At 37.6% G+C, this 23,553-nt stretch overlaps 1 protein-coding gene across 16 annotated transcripts in view; it reads left to right on the forward strand.

Moving 5' to 3' along the window:
• Positions 1–23,553, forward strand: part of HIVEP2 (HIVEP zinc finger 2) — a 182,645-nt gene that overhangs the window by 96,758 nt on the left and 62,334 nt on the right. For 11 of the 16 annotated variants that reach the window (XM_079146809.1, XM_079146801.1, XM_079146808.1 and 8 more), the window contains one exon: positions 2,515–2,626. The gene's annotated coding sequence lies outside the window, so the exon portion shown is untranslated. Of the gene's footprint in view, positions 1–2,514; positions 2,627–21,297; positions 21,528–23,553 lie in introns of all 16 variants that reach the window. The other 5 variants (XM_079146805.1, XM_079146804.1, XM_079146798.1 and 2 more) reach the window with 1 other exon arrangement.

Below are 23,553 nucleotides of genomic sequence, written 5' to 3' on the forward strand. Positions count from 1 at the left end.
AGAGGGTGGTTCCTGTGTCCTACCAGGGAAAACCACTCAGCTAGAGAAAGCTACAAAAGCCCAGCATTGTGGATACTTCTGATGTATTATAAGTCAGTGAAATAGACCAGTTGGTGGCCAGCATGATTAAATAGTACCTAATGACAGATTACTCCATTGTTTAGACCATGTAATTGATGGAAATGCACAGTGGAGATGTACTCAGATTTTTTGATGGAGCCCAAATACCATTGATTAAGTACCCCCCAGCCACCCATCCCTGTGTGGAAAGCAGACAATAGAACAAATTAAAGGGAAGGAAGTTTAGTCTCAACCTTTCATCAGGCTATAAAATTACTTGAGGTGTTACCTTACTATATAGTATAGAAATTGTAAGCAGTCTACCATCAATGTCAGGTGTGATTGCTCATTTTTAAAATGAACCTTTCTCAGGAAATGTTACATTGCATTTTATATACCTGAGGATTACCTGATAACCAGTCTTTTGTGTTGATCAGTGGCAGTCATTTAACTGAATCATCCATATGAGTGACTAATGTATTTCGTACTTGTGCTTTTGAACTTTGATATGAACTGACCATACTACTGCTTTTGGGCACTTTATAAATGTTGAAAATTTCCTAAGTCGTCTGAAATTACCACTCAGACAACCTTCGTTATGTGGAAATGAGATCATAATTGTCACTATACAGGTGAAAAGCCTTTTCACATAGTAGCTTAATGACTGGCTACTCTCAGAAATTTAAGACCTTTTCTAAGGCAAGAATTACATCGTTAAGAAAACAGAACTTTACCTAAGACATGAACAAGGACTGGAAAAGGGATGGTAGATTTAGATTTTTGTGTGACATTCTACATTGAAAACTCAGTGAGAGAATACTTACAGGATCTTCAAGTTCATTCTGCATCATTAGGGGGAAGTGTCCCAGCTTGCTCTTGCAAAGTGACTAACTAGAAGAAAAGTTGTTAAGTAGTCTGCTAGCATTGGCAGGTATTCAGAAATGGTATTATGAAGCTTGCTGTACTAACATTATTTGAGAGAGCCTATGTAACTTTCTGTAAAACTTCAGAAAAAATAGAACAAATGGGAAAAATATATGTGTTGTGCAATTTTGCAGCTCATTGTTTAGATGATTGTATTTGTTGATTCGGTATAATTTCAAATAGCCAAAGAATGGGCTGGGGCTATAGCTTAGTTGCAGAGCACTTGGCTAGCATGCACAAGGCCTTTCAACAGCACCACAAACCAAGAAAATAAAATAATAACCGTATGTCATTTGTCTTGTCTTACTAATGGCAAGAACTCTGGAATAATAATTAAGACTCTTTATCTCAGTTAATGAAGAAGTCTTTGGAGAAGATATACAAATGAGTTTCCTAGATAACTGTTTCTTGAAAAAATCCACACATAGGTTTTCTTGGAAATTAAACCACATTTCCCATGACTACTATAAATGTAACCTTTTTGAGCAAATAGTAGAAGTGTATAGCTGATATATTTCAACCTTTCTGTTTTCTAATACTAAGATGAACTATTAACTAATTTCATGAAAGTGTGTAACAGGGTTGGGGGAATGGCGGTCCATGGTGAATTCCAAATTGCATAATTAAAAACTCATGTATTTATGACTTTGAAATTTATTTTCAAACTTCCAATTGAATTTCATATTGCACTTGAATATGGTCGTGTTTGCTTTTTTAAAATCTTAGTGGATTTTAACATACTAAGTCCACCCTAGGGAGTCCTGATTCAGGAGTAATTGGAAACTGTATTTTTCTATCTCACTCTCGGACTCAGTCCCCCAGTGGTTATTTTAGGCTCTCCCCAGTTGGGATATTGCTTGCTTTCTCTTGAATCTCCTATTGGAGCTGAGATAGTAATTTAATGTTTGAACTTCAGACAAGGTGCTTCTACTGGTAAAATGGATAGAATAAAATGGTACTGTTTAGAAATCATAAGTAAGCTACTTGTGGGTGGTTATTGGAGCTTAAGCATTCTGTGGGACAGGTATCATTCTCAGAATGATTTGGAAATTCTCGCTAGTGAATTCTCTCCAAGACTGCTTGACCATTGTTATGTTTAAATGATGGAGCTAGGTATTGGTTTCTAGAATCAGGTCTTAATAGGTTTCAGGAACTGCAACCTACACATTTTCATTGTGTCAGTAACTTATAAGAATGAGGACAATTCCAGAGCAATAATTTGCATCTTTTCCTCATCTCTGATTTTAATATCCTGGTATTATGTAGCCATCATTTCCATGTGCCGATCAGTGCTGAAAATAAACTCTTCCTTCACATCTTAGTTGCTCCGTTGCTTGAACATTCATTTTATCCCAAACTGTAAAATTTAGTGTAGTTGAGAGGTACTTTTGTTATTTTATAGTTTTAAATAGCTCAGTAACTTAGGAAAAGATATAATAATAGTCTTGATTTGATTTTTGTGTAACAATGTGTAGTTCAATAAAGCTCCTCTGGTTTAAATGTGGTTTTTGTTTTTCTTTTTCTTGTTAGGTGGAGTCTTTGCAGTTTTTAAAAGATGGTGGTAATCAGATCTACTTGAAAATTAAGTGAATTGATTTGATTGGAACACTTGTTTACCGATTGTTTGACATTTGGCCACTAGGTAAGTGAAGTCCAGTGCCTTCCATGTGGTTTGAATTCCAAGTTCTGGGAAGGGTTTCTCAAGCACAATATTCAGTAAACTTTCTGTGAAATTTTGACAGTGATTATTTGTTGCCTTCCATGCCTGCGAAAGATTAGATGTCTGATGGGGTATTCCCTAAATGAAAATATTTGTATGTCTTTATTGCAGTTTTAGAAATTGTCTGATTTTAGCTGAACATTGAAAAATGTTATTTATGTTTTTAAATTGATTCTTTTATTTACTATTTTATTTTATGTATTTATTTTTGGTGCTGGGGATCAAATCCATGTGCCTTGCACATGCTCGGCACAAACTCTACCACTGAATTACATTCTTGGCCCTTTTTATTTATTCTTTTAATGATGGTTTGCTTGTAATCTTGAGGTGATGTGAGAATATCAGATTTTACTTTGAGATTTTCACGTATAATTGCGTCTTATCAGATTTGAATCCAAGGTATCATGAACTTTTTGAGTAAATGAGCATTTCATCTTATTCAACCATTCTCCTTTTACCGAAATTTTGCTTTCTGTGATAAGAACAGACATCTTTAAAGCAACGTTTTTATTAGTGCATTCTAGTTATACGTAATATTGGAGTTCATTTTGACATAATTGTACATGCATGGAATATAATTTGTTCCACTTTAGTTCCATGCTTCCTCCCTGACTCCCTCCCTGGAACAGACGTCGTAAGTAAGGACTTGGCTCAGTTCAGCGCTCTTGTTACTCTGGATGCTGTGGAAGCTCCTGAGGTAGAGAACCAGGAGGAGTTCAGGCTTTTAGCAGATGATTGGTACTGCCAAGACAGAATTTAGTGGGAACAGGACTTTGGCTACTGTTAAAATGTCAGGATAGTAAAGCCTACTCTGTCAAACAGATTTTTGGCATCAAAAGTCTAAATGATACTGATTATCAGGCTTGGAAATTTTTTATTTTAACTCAGGCAAACCCATGCTTAAATTAACCCTTTATGCAGTAAGAGATGATTTGGAAAAAAAAAAAAATGTTTTCCTAATTTAGGTCAGACAATTTGAGTTTCTGAAAATTCTGGTTTTTTTTTTCCCCCTTCATGATTCTAAAATTGTGCAGCTTGTTACTTAATTTTCCTTCAAATAAACTGGAGCTATTTTAAAACCTGATGAGTGATAATGAATAAGATAGGAAAGTGTCTAATCATTTGGTGAGCCAACTTCCTTTCAAACCAAACCAACCAATAATGTCTGCTTAACTATGAACATCTTAAGTCTTGATGATATCAGATGGTGTTTCTGTGACATTACTGTACAGTTAATGCAGTGCTCACAGCTGCCTTTAGCTTAGTCTAAAATCATCTCCCTGGAGGCAGCTACCCTGGAACTTGATTTGTTAGTGTAGCTGTGAGTGTCCAATGGGATCAGAAACATTCAATGTCCTTTTCATTTTTCTTGAAAAGTTCACGATTCAATACTTATTTGTGACCAAACATTTTCATTGTTAGGGACACAGTGCCATTTGGAAAAATTTGGGGAAGTGATTGAAGGGGTATAAGACAGATTAAATTTAAAAAATCAAAAAGAGAAATGTTTAAAAAGTTCAAAAGCAAAGCCTTCATGTCTTCACTAGCTATGTTACATGTTAGGAGATGCAAATTAATACTCTGAGCCACTAACTTAAATGTCTTTGCCACGTTTAGTTTTCTATCTACTCACAAGCTTGGCTTTTACAGCGATTCCCAAAGTATACTACAGTGCTAAAGTTAAATTTCAATTGGTGGCACCTAATTTAAATTATGTGCAGGGTCAGGCGGTTTTGTGAGTGCCTCCTGAGAATGGACCTGGCTTGGATATGGAGTGCAGATGGCCCTCCTGCTCGCTGCACTGATCTCTGGGCTGCTCTGCCTTAGTCAACTCACTGGCCACTCTGTTTTAACATAATTATTGTTCTGAGTTAAATGAGGATGCTACTTAATTCATAAGCATTTTATATGGAATTGGTAAGCTTTTTCGTGATGTGTATGGTACATATAACCAGCATCCTCTTGCCTATTTTATCAGCGAACCTGGCCATTAGCCTGTGTGAGGACATTTTTTTGCCCAAACAATAAAATTTTAAAATTTGCCCAATTTCTCCCACCACAAATTGGTAGCAAATAGTTTGTAAAAAAAAAGGAAAATCCTTAACCATTAGAATGTTCTTTTTATGGTGCTTGTTGTAAGATTGTAAATACAAATTATTTTATTTTTACAGTAATGCACTTTGCTTGTTCTGCTGTTTTCCTTCTAATGCTTTTGACTGGTCTTGACATTGTTCATTTAGGATATTATTAGTTGGAATCTGGTCCCTAACCATGTGCTCACATTTAAACACTCTCATTGCATTGGTTGTAGCTGTTTAGGAATTATGTAAGAGGAACTTCTTAGGAAGGAAGGTACAAAACTTTTGAGTTCTGTGATCCAAGATCTGAGCTATAGATGCATAATCCCTTCTAAGTAAGAATTAAGAATCCCATATTCATTTGAGAGTATTGGGTTTCAGGGTAGTAATTAACTTGCTGAGAATTACATAGTTATTACAGTTAGTAATTTCTAGTCAGAAATTATTGAGATCTTACTTGAAACTAAAAAATCCAAAATACATAATTTTATTTTCTGTGGAAATTGCTATATCTTGTGATCTCCTTGCCCTCAGTGTTCATCCGTCCATCCCTTCCTTCTTTTCTGCTCTGTCTTTATGTGTTTTCTTTCTTGGCATCACTTACCTCAATTAGGAAAATAAAAGGGAGGAAAACTTCTAATAATTCTATTTGGACACATTTCATTTGGTCTTATAATGATTTGATAAGGGTGCAAATTAGATCTGCTGTTACCTTTGGGTTTACTAGAACTACTCCTGCCATCAGATAATTCAGAGTAGATCTTAGAAGTGTCTAAGAGTTGTAGGTAGCCATCAGAATATTTCCTTTTATAGAGGGACATTTTTATGGCTTTTCAGATACATACAGTTCTTCTGTTTGTATTATAATGTAAAAATATAAAGGATCCATAAATATGGAGGAGAGTAGCTATATTTATGTTTGGGGATTTACAAACTGGTGTGGGAATGTGGACTCTGGGCCCTGCAGTTTGTTCTGTCTTCTTACAAAAACTGCTGCCCTTTGATTAGCTTTGGTGCATACGTGAGTGGAGCCCATGGCTCTCAACTTCTTGATCTGTGTGGTTTCATTGTTCCAGACTTATTTTCTGAAGTTCTTCCATAAATTGCATTCCATTCTTGAGGTGGCCTGCTTTGTTTCCTGGGAATTTCTCTTGACTACACCTTCATTCATTCATGAATTCTGACGATGTATCCATTCAGGTGTTGATTTGTGTCCATAGTGCAGTGAGCAAGCATTAATTAAACCCAAATGAGCAAAGCACAGTGTGTCCTGTGGCCATCTGAAATCCTGGTTGCAGACTGCTCTCTTATCACTTCAGGACTTGTCCTTCTGTCCATCCTTCCTGTCTCCCTCCTTTGACTTGCAGTGTAGAATGACTGGGGGAGATGGGGACACCTTTTGGTTTCCTCTCACTCATCAAACAAAACTTACATAGTGAAACCAGGTGATCATAGGATCGTGGCTTTTATGATGCTGTGCATTAGCACTCTTGGTAGTGGCTTATCATATATAAATGGTGTCTGTATATATTATATCATTTGAGAAAAATACTGTTATATAGATATTACGCACACTTTATTTTGTGTTAAGAGGAAATGGAGTCTGGGGCGGGTGTTATTGTGCTTGAGTAATTTACTCAAAGTCACAGTCCTAGTGAGTCACTGAGCCAGAATTGAACCCTGGATTCTTCCAACTTCAGACAGCATGTCATGATTATTGAGAGGTCACTGGTCTAGTTGACTGGTGGTGACCAAATACTGGAGCCTGGTGGAAGTGGTTACTCTATTCTCTCTAATATAATTCACGTAAGGAAGTAGAAGTCATACAGAACTTTGGAGAAGAGTCACATTTCATAATCTTGGGAACTGTGAACCAGCCCAGAGTAGTGCACTTAATGCTGTGGTGTAAGAATGTGAATTCTTGAGACCTTTGACAGGTATGACCTGTCTGAGGTATTACCTGTTAAGATTACCCAGTCATCCTCTTAATCTGAGCATCTCAGAATCACTAGCAGCATCCTTGTAGATTAAGATCAGCCTCTTGAATCTGACTCTCATGGAAGTTACAGTTTTTACCATAAATTTCTAAATTGGATAAGTTCCCCACAAAGAGATTTTCATTTTATCTTTGTACTTGATATCATTTTGACTTCTTATCCATGAATTTCCAAAGATAAACTATATTTTATGCTTTACCTATTATTTGCATTATTGGTTAGTGCACTTTACAATGTCATAGTCTGGTTAATTCTTTTCTTTTGGAGTTACTTACCTTTATATTTTATTTCATCTGCCTTCAGAATCCCCTTAACACTTCATATTTTTCTCAAGTCATTTTTTATATGTATTTTTGTGCTTGCACTTTATGGCAATGTGAGATAAAAAACCTCACATAAACTAATTTGCCACAAAAAGCAAACACAAAAATACATATTTGCTCAAGGGCAAAAGTAGGTCTTTATTTTGTTGGTCTCCTCTTCAGCTTGAAAAAAAAAAAAAAAAACCAGCAATTAAAAAAATAGTGGCTATTCAATAAATATTTATTAAACTTAACCATATATTTGATGGTGAGTTTTCTTTGAAAATTAATTTTGGGCCCTGAAAATTGCTATCCGGGCACATATTTAATTTTAATTCCATTAGCAAAATGAATCAGCAAGTCTGATGCTTATTAAATATCCAGAGCAGAGTCAGAAGAACAAATTCATAATTATTTTTAGTGTTTTTGTTTTAATGCAAAAAGCTGCTCTTAAAGTAGAATAACAACACCCTTCCCCACTAAACCAAACAAAGGACAATAACACTAAAAGCCCCGCTTTCCCATGAAGAGCATGTTGTGTTCTCCTTGCCTTAGCCATGGCAATAAAAATAATTGCCCTCTGAAAAGATACAGTGGCTGTGAATGTGAGGGCTTCTGGGCCTGGTGTGCGGGCAGTGTGAGGCAGAGCCTGCTGTCTTGGGTGCAGGATTCCGGGGTACATTTCCTTTGACCCATGGAGGGAAGCCCTTGCACAGTTTTTTTTTTTTTTTTTTTTTTTTTTTTTAATTGTAAACAAATGGGATACATGTTGTTTCTCTGTTTGTACATGGAGTAAAGGCATACCATTTGTGTAACCATAAATTTACATAGGGTAATGTTGTTTGACAGTTTTGAGTGGAAGAGTGGCACCATCAGAGCTGCACGTTCGGAAGATGATCTACAGGGCTGTGTTGGGTGGCTTGGGGGTGGGGGTAGGGGTGGTGGTGGTGGAGGGGGCACAGCAGACCCTGCGAGAAGCAAGGAAGTTACTTAGGATGCACTTACATGAATTCTCTCTAGAGCTGTCACCTCATGTTGTGCCCTTTACATCTCCTCCCACACTGACATCACAGACAAAGGCACTCATCCCAGGCTCAAGGAATTCTTCCTGCCTGAACTTCCTGCTCTTCCCCTGCTTCCTCAGCTTTTGCATAATGGTGTCCCCTGTGACTGTGTTCAGCTCTAATTGTTTTCCTCAAGGTTCTCTAGATACTTCCACAAGTCACTGCCTCTGGTAATTTTCCCTAGGTCCTGTGCACACAAAGGCACAGTGCCCACTCCTGTCCTTTGTTGGAAACTTGCCAGTTGGACCTGGAATACCTTCTAACCCCTTGACTTGACCTGGTGAGAAATCAGTGTTGCAGGTGTGAGTTGGAGTGATAGCAAAAAGGACTGTCTGGTCACAGACCACAGGACTTGAAGTGTAAGGAAGCCAGGGAAGTTTCCCTGTTTGGGTCTGGGGGGCTGTGCGTGTAGGTGTGCGTGTACATGCCCATGCGTCCATGAAAGTGCAGACATTTGTGCACAGACTCTGGGGATGGCGGGATGTCACTAAGGACTCCAGACTTTTGCCTGGGAGTTAAAATTTACTTGTAATGGAAAAAGAGAGCTTTGGAGAGAAACCTGTTTAGGGAGTGGTATGATGAATTTGGTTGTACACCAGTAGTGTTCGAAATAAAAGCCAATAAAAAGCACATATTTTAGTCTACTTTTTCCATGAGCACTTATAGTTGAAAAGCGGAATTTGCTGGAAAACTTGAGTGGACTTCCCGTTCCTGCCGTTCTTTCAGCTCCTTCAATATTTCCCAAGAGCATAGGACAGTTTTCAGGTTTTCTCAACCCTTACCCTGCCCAGTCTCCCCAGTTCACATCCTCAGGAACGTGTGTACCTAGGGGTGTGCTCTCAACAGCCAGAGGTGTGCCTTTCAGCCTCCTACAATAACAACAGGCAGGGAAACAGCTCCCTTTTCCTTTGGAGGAGCAGGATCATCGCCATCTCACGACTTGCTGAAATAGCACAGCAGAGGAACACTTTTTGGCAGGCTGCAGCATCTAGGGAATGTGCAAACACTCCCATTTCTCTTTCTCTGTGATGTATTAGACTGAGTCAGTCTAGCTCAGGCAAGCAGAGGGATTTTTATTTGAGCACTCAAATTGAAAAAAAAAAAAAAAAGTACTAGCTGTTTCTGTTTGAATTCAAGGTTCTTTTTTTTTTTTTTTTTTTTTTTACAACCCGTGGTATTTCTAACAACAGAAAACCTTGGGTTCTTAAATTTGATGGTAGCATAGCAGTGATTTGGTGGGTTCCAGTGGAATCTACCCTTTTCCTCATCCATGGAGGAGTTTTAAAATTTCAGAGGAGATATTCCTGATTAAATCAATTTAAGAGCATATAATGATCCTGTAGTTATCATTTGTCATTATCTTGTGTACCAATGATTAAAATAAACGTTTAATAACTATAGGGCAGTAAATATATTGTAGATCTTGAGCCATAAAAAGATTTCCATTAACAGAATGTTTTGTGCACAAATAAATTATTCATTGACTGTAGCAGATCTTGATTCTGTCATCAACCTTAAGTGGAAATTTTGAGAACACCAATCATCACAAATGCCAACACTCTGTTGGCTTGGGCCCTGATCCTTCTTACATGGAACTTGAGCTTGTTTGGATATTTGTAAAAGCTTTAGTTTGGTTAAATTCAATGAATATTTATGGCTGTTCTGCCATATGCAATTTTGCATTCTGGTGCTATAGAGGAATACAGTGATGAATATGTGTGCATTTTGGCCTTCAAGTTGCTTATAAGCTCTAAAAGAGAGAAGAGACTAGAGAATATCTGCCTTGAATATAAGAAAGCTGGAGTAGTGCCCCTGGAGAAGTCTGTATGAAATGTTTTGTGAAGGGAGAGGAAGAAAAATTAATCTATTTTCTTGTGGATTGGTGGAGGACTGGGGATCAGGAAGGGTTTCCTGGGAAAGCCTGTGAAGATGGGCAAGATTTTGACAGGTGGAAAGAACGATATTCACATGGATAAGAGATGGGGTGGATAATATTGGTGTAACTATGGAATGAAAAGTAGCAGATTATGTTTGGGATACAGCTTTGTTAAGTGAAGAGATGTGAAAGAAGAGAAGGGGAAGGTAGTATAGTCCAGAGAGTACAGAGGGCCTTGAATGTAATTAGCATAGCAGTTTGATAAGTGTTAGAGGACCTTGTCCCACCTTTGAGGTACGGAGTGACATGTTGGGGTTGTAGTTTGTGTGATTTTTTTTTTTTTATTTTTTTTTTATATTACCACAGACAGCATTGCAGAGGAGAATTGGAAAAACTGGAGGCAGATAAGTTAGGGAGCTCTTGGGGTAGTCATTTTGAGCAGTAATAGAATTCTGATCTAAGATATTTGTAAAAGTTATACAAAAGAAGGGGCAGAGGGGAGAGACACTGGAAATGAATTTATCTATAGGTTTTAGGATTGGCTATGAGGAGTGAGAAACAGGAAGGAGATAATGTCTTCCGTAAATGTTTGAGCCAGTTAACATTTATGGAAAGCCAGCCAGGTGCAAGACATTGTGCTGGGTGTTGAGGTATGTATTGAGAAAAACAAGAGGGGTCCTGCTCCCAGGTAGCTGAACATTCTCTTTGGGGATGTAAGATACGTATGCGGTTAACTAAAATTCAAAGCAGACTATGATCAGAGCAGTATTAGGAGTTGAGCGAAGGCTGACTTCTGCACTGGAAAATCAGGAGAGCGTTTGGAAGAGAAGATGCTTCAGCTGGGCCTGAAGTTCAGATATAGAATTCCAGAGTACTTCCTCTATCCAAAATGTAGCTGGAAAACTAAGATAGGCAAGTCTCAGAGAAGATAAGGGAGGAGGAGCTTGTGAGAGAGAGGAGCTCTTGTTGAGCGTCCAGTGGATGTCAGGCCCTGATCTGGAAGCTCCGTATGCATGGGAATTATGTTTGGAGTATGTGAAATTACAAAATTGTCAACATTGGGATCTAACAAAGGGTTAATGGTTTCTGCAGTGGATCATAGTGGACTCGGAAGCGGTTGCAGTGTAAAATTAAGACTGGAAATGTTCTCAAACTTATTTTTTATACTGAAGACATAATTAAATACATCAGTGAGCAAGAAGGCTGAAGTTTTTCTTAGTGATTTCACCTTGTTGGGTAAAGTTTATATAAAACTCAGTAGATCTCCGCATCCCGTTGATTCTTAGAGGCCATCACTTGAGAATGTGCTAGTCCTGAGAAGTCCTGGCAAACTTTAAACAACTGCACGAATGTTGGACGCCCAGATTATTTTCTCACAGTAAAACATTCTATGCTTGCTCCCAGCTTCCCTCCTCCTCCTGCCTCTCCGGCCTTCTTCCTTTTGGGCACCCAGCTCATAATGGTGAGCGCATTTGCCACTCCCTTGGCTGAGGGTTGGGGAAGTCCTCGGGCTCTCCTTGGCTCCTGTCCCATGTGGAAGGAGATTTCCATGGGGAACAATCTAGGGAAGTGCCTGTGTGCAGGCACACACACATGCACTCACACGCACACACACCAGTTCTCTTCCTGTCCTCAGGGGTATTTATGTGCCAATAAGTAGACAGAACACACAGTCAGGTACCGGCACATCGTGTCACACCCCAGCCTTTAGAAACAGGGCAGCAGTGGAGCCAGAGTTAGAAGGGATAGTGTTACTAATTCAACCTGTAGAGTAATAGGAGAATTTATTGAAGAAAAATTCAGAAATTGCTTCATTAAGATGAATTAGCCTATTACTATAGAATGTAAGGGATGAATTTTGTGTTGTGGTTTTGCTTAGCTGATATTTGTTACATGTTATTCTAGACAACTCGGCACAATGAAAAATCATTCACAGAGATACCCTAATTATCACAAAGGGGTATTTTGTATTATATCAGACTATCTTGTAAGAAATTTTAAACAAAGAGGTGGAAAGGAATGGTAGAATGGAGCATAAAACAATTGCTCCTTAACCCCACGCATGCACAAAACTATATGAACACGGTGAGTGTTTTTCAATCACCTGTTCATTTATCCTTTTACTTGATTACTGAACTCACCCTTTGTCCCAGACTGGGGGCTGGGAAATAAAAGACATGCAAGACTTAATCTTTTAATTTTTATTTTTTTCAAACACTTAATAAAACACATCCTTCTTAGAGGAAACTAGCCAATATAAAATTTCCCGGTTTTATAGTAGACAGCTTGTTTGAAAATGCATTTATGAGGTGAGTATCATGTACTAATGTTCTTCCCCCATCATTTGTGTCCTATCTCTTGGAACCCTAAAATATGTTCACACTGTGAGAGTTCAAAATAGCTCTTAGATGAATGGGAGTGGGAATCCTCTGCCTTTGGAGGAAATCACCATGTGTTCTCAGCTTCACCTGTTGCATTGGAATTGCCTTTCCCTGAGAGCTGGATTGGCAAGATGTTTTATCAGGCTGCTTTCTGTCTCTTATCTGAAGCCCTGGGATAGATGGAGTCAGTGTTTGCTCCCGTGCACGTGTGAATATCCCAGGGAATTCCCCAGTACAGGGGCATCTCCCACCTTTAGGGGCACTGACAAGATCTTTTCAGCCAATGATCAATCTCAACAGTCTGGGAGACCTCACCCAGTCTCTTGAGGTTATGATTATACCTCTGCTTACCTCATTTTATAGTTTTCTACTCTTCTTCCAACTGGTGACTGTGGATGACAGATTTGGACCTTGCAGGATTTATCTGATTTTTTATTTTGGCTGATTTGTATTGTATGAGTAAACAATGTCTTCAATCCCTTCCCCTCTGTGCTTTGTAGCACATATCTGGGGATATTTTGTCAATTATAACATACCACCAAGTTCACCAATATTTTAAATAGTCAGTAATTCATGTTGAACTAAGAGACCTATGGGCCTGTGTCATAGAACTCTTCATCTTAAATTGTTTTCTTCCTAAAGCAAATAAAGATATATTTGCATGACATTTGCATAAATGGCAATAGTTTTCATTCTGCCAAGTATAAATTTTGAGTTTTGTTGAAGAATATATTAACATGTTTTTGTAGATTGAATAAAGTGTTTTAGTTAAAGTATATGTGGATTTAGAAGTTATTAAGAATATTTTAAGAACACCCTAACCTAAATTTGGAAGTTTTTGTGTTTTTGTGTCCCCGACCACACCCAACCCTATGCAGTGGGGATTGAGCCCAGGGTTTCCTGCATGCTAGGTAAGTGCTCCACCACTGAGTCACATCCCTAGCCCTTTTTAAAATTTTAATTTTGGAACAGGGTCTCCCTTAGTTGCCCAGGTTGGCCTCAAATTTGTAGTCCTCCTGCCTCACCCTACTGAGTAACTGGGATTATAGTTTTACACTGTGACTAGAATGATTTTTTATTTCTGATGAAGACAAAATGTTTATGTGATTTTTTTAATTCTAGAGAGAAGATAATTAATTTCACTGTTGTATTATTTTCTTAATACTGTATGTTTTCGCCTTCATTATCTTTGAAAACATTTGCCTTCTTTCATCTTAAATCTGTTGTCTTGGAGGAGAGAATGGAAACTGGTCTGGCATGTATATTTGGATCATTCATTCACTCATTCATTCTCTCATTCATTCACTCATTCATCCATTCAGGATAGGGAGAGGCCGATTCCTTTTATTCTTTATTCTAATAAATGCAAGTTAGGGTATTTTTAGCTGGATACTAATGGGGATTACTAAACAACATAGAGAACTTATGGTTTCAAGCAGAAAATCAGTATCTTTTTGGGAAATACCTAAAAGCATCAGTTTTACAAATTATTAACTAATTAATTATAAAATCATTTTGATTATTTACAAGTGAAAGGGATCTAATCTTTTCAAAATAGCTAGAACCATATGTGTCTTGCAAAATATGTGTGTTGTGAACCTTTAACAGGTGACGGGAAGACTTGAAGTACTTGGTTACTTAGCAACTTTTTATAGGTGTAGTAAAAATGGAGCTGTACAGTCTTCATGTAAGCTTTTATTCTGATGCTATTTAAATGTATACATAAAGGAAATTTCTTCTAAATTAAGTAAGGAGCTAATTTCAGATACTGCAAAGAAACTTCTACATCAGACTCATTTTATGTTTTTTGAAGAAATATTGTTTTCAAGGAACATTCCAATATATAGCATATAAGATACAGATCTATTCTCTTAGGACTTTACTTAGATTACAAAAATGAGCTACTGCATGAAGATAATGTAATAGTTAATTTGAAGATACTTATTACTATATATTAAACATTTATTAGAATTAGAACTGCTTATTGTTTTATTTTACATGTGCCCTATTTTACATGCATATGTTTGATGCATTTTGGAAATCTGATGAAAAATAAAATAAAAATAAATTAATTCCATTTTAAAGTTGGCACTGTGAATTATTCTTCAGAACAGATGCACTTAGTTAACATTTTCTGCAGAACACATTTTCAAATCTTTTCACTCATGATAACATTATTACTCAAACCCTTTCTTAGATAAATTAGAGAATTAAGTTTAGAAATGTTATGTATTGTTTCTGTACTGTTTAAATTAGACATGCTGGAGTTTATATATTTAGGAATAATATATCAGATAACATAAGGATGATTCTTGACAATGCAATGGTACTGTTTTGTTTTCTAACATTTTCAAAGTCTTATAAGTGACTTCTTTTTTAAAAAAAATTAATTTTTTCTAATTAGTTATACATGACAGTAGAATGCATTTATGCATTTTGATAAATCATACATAAATGGAGCATAATTTCTCATTCTTCTGATTGTACATAGTGTAGGATCCCATTGGTCATGCAGTCATATATACACATGAGGTATTAATATCTGTTTCACTCTACTATCCTTCCATACCCCTTCCCCTCTCTTCATGCCCCTCTACCTAATCTAACATACCTGTTCTTCCCTAGTGCCCCTCCTCTTCATTGTGAATTAGTATATGCATAACAGAAAAAAACATTCAGTCCTTGTTTTGGGGGGGTTTGGCTTATTTCAGTTAGCTTGATATTCTCCAACTCCATTCATTTACCAGCAAATGCCTTAATTTCATTCTTCTTTAAAGCTGAGTAATATTCCATCATATATATATATATATATATATATATATATATATGTCACATTTTCTTTATCCGTTCATCTGTGGAAGGACACCTAGGTTGGTTCTATAGTTTAGCTATTGTGAGTTGAGCTGCTTTAAACATTGATGTGGCTGCATCACTGTAGTATGCTGATTTTAAGTCCTTTGAGTATAATCTGAGGAGCGGGATAGCTGGGTCAAATGGTAGTCCCATTCCAAGTTTTCTGAGGAATCTCCATACTGCTTTCCAGAGTGGTTTCATCAATTTGTAGTTCTACCAGCAATGTATGAGTGAACCTTTTCCCCTACATCCTCGCCAACATTTATTTTTGCTTATATTCTTGATAATTGCCATTCTGATTGAAGGGAAATGACTTCTGCATTGAATAATTTCAATGTCTTGGCAATAATGTTAGCAGCAGTGATGGGGAGGGAGTAGTGGGTAACTAGAAAAACCATTGGTTGCAATGTCCGGAATCCAGGGTTCTTCCTGAGAGCCTCAGAATAGCTTACAGACCACGGGCAAGTAACTCAACCCTCCCTATTTCAGCACTATTGATTTTAAGTGTATGTACACACATACATTTACACATATATGTTTATATGTAAAACCAGACTTCTGTATATATCTGCAATATCTCTAAAATTCTTTCTCCACACAAATTTTTAAACAAACGTTGATATGGATTAATGTAAGTCAGTTCCTTAATCCAGATGTCTAGGAAACATCCTTCCTCCAAACTTCCAAGTGGGACAACTCTCCTCAAAACTTTCATTGTGCTCCTCATGTAAATTGTTGAAAAAAACTTGCTACAAGATTTATCTGTCATCTTTAAGGACTGGATTATGAACAAAAATGTGAAAGGGGGCTTTCCGAGGCCTGCTTCATTCTCTTTGGCCTCCTTTGTCCTTGCATCTAGCAGGCCTTAATTTTAGTAAGTCTGGTAGGGAAATGCCCAAGAAATGTGGAGTTGGTGCAGAATATGGTAGCCAGGAACCTTGGAGGCAGGAAGAAGACAGACCAGAGAGGAAAGAAAAGCCAAGCCAAGTCAGTGGTTTTGTCTGTAAACATGGACTTTATGGTACTCTCTTTCTCCTCACTACCAGGATGTGTTAACTAACACTCACTAATAATCAGCTATGGTTTTACATTTGGCGGAAAAGGGTAGAGGATTCTCAGATGGACAAGGAAAGACATACCAGTTGCTTCCCTCACCCCTTGAACTGGATCAGAGAGCATCATGTTACATGACTACAAGGTATTCCCAATGAACTTTCTGAGATTAAAGAAAAGAGTAGAGGAAAGAAAAGAAAAGAAAAAAAAAAAAAAACCTGATGGAAATGCTTAATGTTTTCATGACAGTCTTGGAGGAGAACTGGTTATAAGCCAAGCTTGGTTTGGACCTTAAGAACACACAACTAGGGACAAGGTCATGGCAGCCAGTATTTGTTGGGTCTCTAGGAAGACTTCAAATAATGGCTCACAAACATTCTTAATTTGATCAGTGATGAAATCTTTATTTGTAAAGAACATGAAATTGCCAGGAATTTCATGTGACCTATTCAAGTTGTAGATTTGATAGAATAATTTTCTGGCTCCTTTTTATTATTTCTGAATGGTCATTAAATCTTCATTAAAAAAAAGAATTTGAAACATTCTGTTAGTGAATTTTGTATGGGTCATGTCTGACAAGTTTGTTTACTTTAATTGTTTGCAACTTTAAATTTTAAGCAGATAGACTTTAGATTTTCTACTACTTTTGCTTTAGTCTGTGTTGGGAGGAGGTGTTTTTAAGTTTCTAATCTTCAAAAGAAAAGATACAGATGCAAGATCTTGATTTATACTCATTCTTGATTTATACTCATTGACCTAAAAGATTTACATGTAAGATGTAAATGTATTCAAAGTATACAAAATGTCAATAGATTTTCATAAAAATGTAAATTAGGATATGTATCAAATTTCAAAAAAGGTTCTTTTATAAAATATCCAAAGTTAAAATAAATCTATGTTATAATGAACGAACAAAACATTTAAATCCAAAATTATTTAATAGCTTCATCTTTTTAATGTATTTTCTGGAAATTTAATTAAGTTCTCTAATTTTGAAGAAGTAAAACTATTTACAGATTTAATGTAAAGTTTTGGTTTGGATGTTAATATAAAGAATTAGCATCATGCTTCATGCCATTGACATCATCACAAATTTAAGAAAAATTGTTTAATTGCAAAATGTTCCTCAGGCACTGTGTATGATTGTTCCAAATACTGCACTAGTTCATTAATAATGCTAGAAGTACTGATCAGAGCACTAAAGGGAATAAGAAGCGCGATGCTTGGCATGACTGTAGTTTGTCGTGCTAGAGTCTGCTGTGTTCATGCCATCTGAGAGCAATGACTAGGTACTATGTTTTCTTTAACCTAAGCATTAAGGCTGCTTAAATCTCTGCTTTTGAAATGGTATTGAATTCCACATCCCGCAAACCTTCAGGGCATTGAAACTCAGTGGGTGTTTGTCTGTCTGTTTGTTTGTGTTCTTGCTTGGTTCAAAAGAGGTTGGACTCAAGACTCCCTGGGGAGCCTCAAGAGTTATAGTCAGGTTTTAGGGTTATGGGACATCTGAATACCAATAATGAAGGTGTCATGTATTTTTCAGTACATTTATTTTGTTGTCTTTGTGGTCTGTCTGTGGAATTTCTAAAGCACAGAACCCAAGGCAAGAACCCTTCTTGTCTGGCGTATGGGCAGTACTGCTCCGAGGCATCTGGGAGTTGCGTTCTTGCTGTGGACACAATCTGAGGTGTTCCTTCCTGAGACACTAGGGGGAGCTGGCACAGGAAGGAAGAAATGGCAGATGGTGTTGTGACTGGCTGTCAGACTGCCTGTGGGCTCCTTAAGTCTCCCTTACTGGAGTCCTAGAATTACTTGGTTGGGACTTTTCAAGGGGACTGGAGGTCCTGTGTGAGCAGGTGGGGCTGGAACAGGAGCTGTGGTTAATTGGTGTTAATGCCACTGCATATGTATTTGCCTGTGGCTCCTGGTGCCTGGGAGTGTTTGAGTAACTCATTTCCAAGTCAATAAATGCTCCCTCCCTTGGATAGGGAGCAGGGAGGACACATATCCCTGTAAATCTGTTTTTCCCCACATGGCTCAAAGCACAGGCATAGTTTCATTTCTCTTTGCAAATATTCTCTGTGGAGTGAAGCCCGGGACATAATCACTAATCTTAGATAGTTGAAATCATAAAGGGATTTATTTTTCACTTAGATTGGGGCTCTTAACCACAGATGGACAGAATTCAGAGAATTTGGTTGAGGAAAAAAAATAACATTATTTTTTCAGCAGTCTCTGAACTTCAGCACTGCTTTTATTTTCAATGTAAGCCACAAATGACAGTGATGACTTTGTCATCAATGGAAATCACAGATAGTTTTATATCACATTCTTATGGAAGCTAATACCTCAAGGTGCCTTTATGACTACTCAACATTAGGATGGATATTAGATATAGGTTATATCATGTTTCTAATTTGTTAACAAAGAATCACATGTATTACTATCCACACATTTGCTTAAAGGTTTTTTTTTTTTTTTTTTTTTTTTGAGATAACTGTATTTCATTGTCATTGGTTCCCTTTATAATGCAATGTTTTTTTATATACTTTAAAACATTGTGTTCTGGAGGGGTCCACAGGCTTCATCGAACTGTAAAGAGGGTCACAGAAGATTGAGAAACTCTGATCTAGATGCAATCCTGTGTTTTTCTGCAGAAAATAAGACCTTAGAGTGTGTGCGTTACTCAAGGTCTTATGGCAGAAGAGGAATTAAAAGCAGTTTCCTTCCTGTACTGTGTGACCGTCTGGAGCCTCAGCCTTGATCTTAATGCCTGAGGAATGAGCACCTGCAGCAAGCACTTTGGTTATGATGAAGGCCAAGTCCTCTTCCCTCTTTCTTTGCATTTCGCTGGCCTGTGGTGGCTTCTTCCCATCTCTCCTTTCCAGATCTGGCAGTGGTGGTCAGGTGTGATGATCTCCGGCTGTGTTTTCTCTGATGTCCCATAGCGTCACAAGGCATGCTGTCCTACAACCCACTGTGGAGGTCAACAGAAGACATAAGATACTTACCCTTGTGTGTCAGTTCTCCATCACTGTGACAAAATACCTAAGATCAACAACTGAATGGAGGAAAAGTTTCTTTTGGATAATGGTTTAGAGTTTCTGTCCCTGGTCAGCTGGCTCCGTTGTTTTTGGGCCTGTGGTGAGACAACATAGTGGGCCAAAGCTGCTCTGCTCATGGTAGCAGGAAACAGAGGAAGGAGCCGGGGTCCCAGTAGCCCTTCAAAGACCGGTCCACAGTGACCTCACTTCCTTCCACTAGGCCCTACCTCCTTGTAGCTGGTGGCCTTTGAGGGACATTTAAGATACCAATCCTAAACTATGATTGCTTGATCCAGTTTCAGTGGTGATATTTGTACCCTTACCATCCTTTTACTATCAGGGGAAAAAACTTTCTGCCTACTTGGTGGACTTTCTTAATTTAGAAACTCTCGTCACATTATTTCCTCCTCACTTTTAGACTAATATATGCCTGAAATACCAAAAGAAAAATCTAGAATTAGTAGCTAACCTTTATAGTTCACTTCAGAGGTATCATTTATAAGCACTATACAATTCCCTTAATGATTCTGACAACATTATTTTTAATTCCCATTTTACAGATAAGAAAACTTAGATACAAAGAAGTTAGGTAACTTGTCTGATGTCATTTATATATTTAGTAAATGGCAAAGGTGGAATTAAAAGCAGATATTGCAGCTCCAAAGCCCTTTATCTGGCCAGGGTGCTACATATCCAGTTATTACTGGAATGCTACATACTACCATTGTCCAGTCTGTTTTTCTTTGGTTTTAGGAACATACATATCTGTGATGAATTTTTTGATTTTTTTTTAACATGGTCCTAGGAGGAACTCTCCCTAGTCACGCAGAGCTGTCTCTGAAAGGTGTCATTTGGTTCAACATCGGTTCAGCTTTAATCCCTTGCTTGTATGTATTCCAGCAAGATGGGGGAAGGACAGACACGTTCTTACCCAAAATTTGAGTAGTGCTGCAGAACACCAGGTTTGTGTTGCTAGGTGTCAAGGATGTGACGGTTCCTTGATCTTTGTTTCAAAGCCTTCCCTTTGGCAACATTGGCCAGTTTGCTTTAAAAAATATATGTGGATTCTTGTGTTTTGAAAAAAAAAAATGTTTGTTAGTGTTTCTGTTCTTGAACACTAGTTGACATTTTGCCAACTAGTTAAAAGTCTGCAAGTCTGAGTGGTGGAGGAGCCAAGTTTGCTGTAACTGGTTACCCCAGATGGCCAGATTCTGCTGTGTACCAGTTAGAGACACTCAGTGGTTGCACACGGGGGATTCTGAGGTGCACTGTTCCACTTATTTTTGCCAGGCATGTACAGCACATTATTTGATAGGGTGAGACAGATGGCATAGCTCAGACTTAAATGATGAGGGAGGAAAGAAAGTGAAAAAAAAAAAAAAAACCAGAAAAAGGGCATTTGATTTTCTAATTCACATTTCGGAAGTGAATTTTAGCTCCTGTGATTGACTAATAAATGCAGTGTTGCTATAAGACTTGAATCCATTAACGTCTGTTTGAACAGCTCGAACTGAGTAATGGGCAGGAGGCAATCTTTTCCCTCATGGATGCTGTCCCGAACTTCATGGGGTGTCCTCCAGTTCTGAAATGACTTGGGACATTGGAAGACATCAAAAATAGATCTGGAGTTTTCACAGTAAGACATACTGCCATCCATAACAATCAACCCAGAGAAGTCCTCAATTTTTTAAAAGCTGAAATATGTATTTATACATGCAGATGTATAAATAACAGAGAAAGAGAACGAGGGAGAGAGAGTGCCTGGTGAAGTAGCTGTGATAAAGGCAATTAATCAGTCTTCTTACAGCTGCTTCCTGACATTTCTGCAAATTGTTGTGGAAAAATTAATGAAGGTTAGATCAGTAATGGTTTCAAGCTTGGCCAGTGGAAAGTATGACAATGTTTCCATCAGCAATTAAATTGGGCTGCTTTCTCTTTTCTATAGGGGAAGTGGTATGATGTGTATTCTCCACAGGAAATGGAAAACGGCGGCTGAACTGTGTGCAGCACAGGTATGCCGGAGCCCCGGGAGTGCTCCAGCCAGTCGCCTTGATTGACACCACAGATTTGCCTCTTCTGCCGGAAGGATTTTGCTGTGCAACACAGAGAAATCCTTCTTTTAAAAAGACAGTGAGAACGTTGGGATGCTGTTGAACTGCCATCTCAGAAATGCAGGTACACAATGCATCTAAACTTTGGGAGCCAGAAAGTGGAACTTATGACAAACAGAAAGTGAAACTCACCTATCTAATTTTATTTTTCAAGCTGAAGTTCATTCAGTGCAGGCCCGGTTCACATCCTGTGTAACCCTGTGGGATTTTCCCCAGTATTAGTGAAAAATTTTCCCATAGGGTAACACAGGATGTGAATTAAAGTAAACACTTAACAGGCATGATGAAAAGGAAATTAGCTTTCTAAATGATCCTTTCACTGTTAACATCCTGAGTAGTTATTAGAAACATGGGTAAGGGTCACTTCAGTGTCTCATTATCAAGTCGTTACATTATTAATAGAGTATATTAATCTTCTTCCTTATTGTATATGAAATGCCTTTCCGTATATATGAAACCAAATCTCACGTGTATTTTTTCCTTTTGAAAAAACACTTAAAAGCCTAGCAAAACTCAGTGGATCTGTGGTTCTTCACCTTTTCAGAGGGAGAGGTTCATAGTTCCATTTTGAGGCACATAAAAGCTCCTGATCCTTTTTCCTGGAAAAAATGCACGTGGATACAACATTCTGTATATGATTTTTAGAGTCTCACACATTTCTTAAATGACATTGTACCCTGGGCATTTCTTAATGAATTTTGAAAGCTTTTTACAGGCAGATAGAAAATTATAGCCACAACCATAGTATGTTAATTTATTAAAAGTAAATATTTTAAAAGACATACTTTTTAAGAAGCTTTAACTATAGCAATAATGATTCTTACTCTTTTCTACCTGAAATATTCCTTGTCTTTGGGAGGGAGCTCAGGCATTGCACAGAACATATGAAGTAATACTTGAAGTTGGTGGTGTGGCAAGATAAAAGTCACTCTGGTTGTCCTGCCTTAGTCTTAACATCTTTAAAACAGGCCAGCAATGAGATAAGTCCCTTGTGTCTGGAGGACAATCGATGCTCCATATGTATAAATTCCTTCTCATCTTCCCTTCCCCCATTGAGACTTAGTTTAAATGTCACTTTCTCACACGTTTTTGCAACTCCTCCAAGTAGCTTTTTTTCCTGCTTTGTCTGCAGTGTTCCTCTATATCTTTGTGTATTTTTTTTTTTTTTTTTTTTTTTGCTTTTAAAATTGTGTTAGCATTCATTTGTTACATCTGAAGGTGTGAACTTTGAGGATCTTATACTTGCTGGTAATGTTTTATTTACCTCTGTATTTGTTGTATGCAGCAAAGTGCGTAAGAGGCACAGGTACTTCCTATTTACTAAACCAGAAGTAATAGGCTGATGCTTATTAGAAATGAAATATTTTAGATTTGAGCTTGTGATTGTCACTGGGCTGTAACTGCTAATCATCTCCAAGTGGTCAAAACATCAGTGTGCAGGTTAAGTGAAATTAGGGAGAGGACAGAGCCTAATTCTCAAAGTGTATCTTTTCTGCCTCCGACTACAACTGCAGAATATTCTAAACCTGAGACATCATATTTTGACTAGATTTCAGGCCAATTAATTACCAAATGATAGTTTTAAAAGGTACTTTTGTATTTCTGTGATATATTGACCAAATATCCAAGTCTCAGAAGAAATGTGGGCCCCTAAAATCTTAAAAGTTTATTTTTAGAACCTGGGGTCAGAGGATAGCTTGGAGGACTAACTGATCTGCTTGTCTTTGGATAATTTCGGAAGTCCTCACATGCCCTAGTTATTACTTTTCAATTTGAGTGGAATATAACTGTGGCCTGGCCTCAAGTAACTGTCAATCAAGTATTCAACTCTCACGCCCCCTCCCCTTCTCTTCATATTTCCTGAAACTGTTACAAATATTTTTTATAAAAAATTCAAATAAAAATTTATACAGAACCAGATTGTCTTGTACTTGAACAACTTAATGGCAGTAGACTCTTTTTTTTTTTTTTCTGTGTTAAAGATTAATAGCTTCCAAGCAGTAATTGATGATTTAGAGCCCAGAGTGTTTGGAGTGATATGGCGCCAGGGAGGGCTTGGAAGAGGGAGATGCATCCTTGGCTGTAGGAGG

The sequence above is a fragment of the Sciurus vulgaris genome (assembly GCF_902686455.1).
Source record: "Sciurus vulgaris genome assembly, chromosome: 7".
NCBI lineage: Eukaryota > Metazoa > Chordata > Mammalia > Rodentia > Sciuridae > Sciurus > Sciurus vulgaris.